This window comes from Triticum aestivum, chromosome 3D, assembly GCF_018294505.1.
Source record: "Triticum aestivum cultivar Chinese Spring chromosome 3D, IWGSC CS RefSeq v2.1, whole genome shotgun sequence".
In the NCBI taxonomy this organism is placed as follows: domain Eukaryota; kingdom Viridiplantae; phylum Streptophyta; class Magnoliopsida; order Poales; family Poaceae; genus Triticum; species Triticum aestivum.
This window is the reverse complement of record NC_057802.1, coordinates 331,916,944-331,919,080: the sequence shown is the minus strand read 5'-3', so window position 1 is coordinate 331,919,080 and position 2,137 is coordinate 331,916,944.

The following is a 2,137-nucleotide window of genomic DNA, read 5'->3' as shown; positions in this document are numbered from 1 at the left end:
ACTCCACGCCGCCCCGCTCCCACTCCCTCCCCTCCTCCGTGCCGCCCCGCCACATCACTGCGCCGCCCCGTCGTGCCGCGCTGCGCCGCCCTCCATCGACGGCGGCTACATCGACTACATCAACGACGACGGCGGCTACATCGACGACGACCACTGCTGCATCATCAACATCATCTCCCCCTAGGTACTTCTCCCCTTGATCCATCTCCCCTCCTCTGGTGGATCCACCTCCCCTCTGGTCGATCCATCTCCCCTCTGGTAGATCCCCCTCATGGGTTAGGATATTCTAGGGTTAGGATCTCCTGGTGGTTCGGTAGGTCCTTGTTCTTGGGGTTAGGGTTCATGTTTATTGTTGCGTGGGGATGATCTCCCTCTGGTTCATGGGGTTAGGGTTCATGGGGTCAGGGTTAGGGTTCATGGGTTTCATGGGGTTAGGGATAGGACCTCCCGGTGGTTCGTTCGATCCACTTCATGGTTTAGGGTTCATGTTGGAGAGGAAGTGCATGATTTTAGGGGATGGGGATGGATGAGGAAGTGGATGATTTTAGGGTATGAGGAAGTGGATGATGTCTGGTTCATGGTGCTTGTATTAGTACTTGCTTGTGTATGGTTCAATTACTCAGCTAGCATAGATGATGAATTAGGTTTCCGACAGCACTACTTGCTTGTATCAGTAGCACTTGGAAAAGAAGCTACTTGCTTGCTTGTTTGTATCAACAGTACTTGCTTGTTTGTTGCCCTTCAATTTCCTTCCTTGCTTGCTTGTTACTGTCAGTAGCACTATGCTTGTTTCTATCAGTAGCACTTTCCATGCTTGCTTGCTTGTATTAGTAGCACTTATGCACTTTGCTTGCTTGCAACTAGGGTTAGTATGAACATGTACTTGATTTCTTGTAGCACTTTGCTATCAGTAGCACTACTGGGGTTTGTAGCAGTGTTCTTCTTTCATGATATGTGCATGAAGCTTGTGTTCTTCTTTCCAGTGAACACGAGAATGCTTAGTACTTATTGTGGTATTGGAATTCCTGGTGTGTTAAGGTAGTATGACTAGTTTTAATATATACTAGATTGGAGCTAGATAATTTTGGGTGCTGTAATATACAAGGTTGATTCTAATTGTCGAAATGTCTTAACTTGTGTCATCTAGTCTGTAGCCATTTTTTGTGTGTAGAGGCAGCATAATCAATAGTTGAGTATAGTTTTTTCATCTGCTTTTGTACTGTTGCAAGTATAGTTGTTTCATGCTTTACCAGTGGCAACATCTAGTTGTTTCGAAGGTCCTCATGATATACTCGTCTAGCTTGCTGTCAGACTGTCTAAGCATGTGTACATGACACCAATTCACTAGTTCATGTTGCTTGCTTGCTAGCATACATGTTGCTTGCTAGCATACATGCTTAATTAGGGTTTCCATCAGCAGTACTTGCTTGTATCAGTAGCACTTGGAGAAGAAGCTACTTGCTTGCTTATTAATTAGGGTTTGTATCAATAGTACTTGCTTGCTTCTCTTCATTTTCCTTCATTGCTTGCTTGTTTCTATTAGTAGCACTTTGCTTGCTTGTTTCTATAGTAGCACTTTGCTTGCTTGTAGTAGTAGCACTTATGCACTTTGCTTGCTTGCTACTAGTGTACATGCATGCTTGTTTAGTGCACTTACATGTTTGCTTAATTAATAACACTAGATCACTGTATTGTTGATCCATCAAGTTTGTTTCACATGTCACTACTGGAATCAGGATCTTTGCCGTCAGCCATGTCTTTGCCGTCCGCTAGCTGACGACAAAGACCTTCTTTGCTGTCAGCTCAATAGAAGCTGACGGCAAAGACTTGGCTGACGGCAAAGACCGTATTTGCCGTCAGCCAAGTCTTTGTCGTCCTCCATCGGACGGCAAAGAATGAGGGTGGCCCACTACCAACAACCACCTAACGGACACTGTCTTTGCCGTCCGCTAGCAGACGGCAAAGAAAGTGGCCAAGCTAACGCTCGTTAGCTAGGATCTTGGACGTCTGCCGGCGGATGGCAAAGAACCGTGCCCTAACTAAAATCCATATCGACGCCCGCCCGCGCCCCACATCTGTCCCCTCTCTCTCTCCGCCCGCGCCCGAGCCGCCGCCGCCCCGCGCCGCCCCCGTCGCC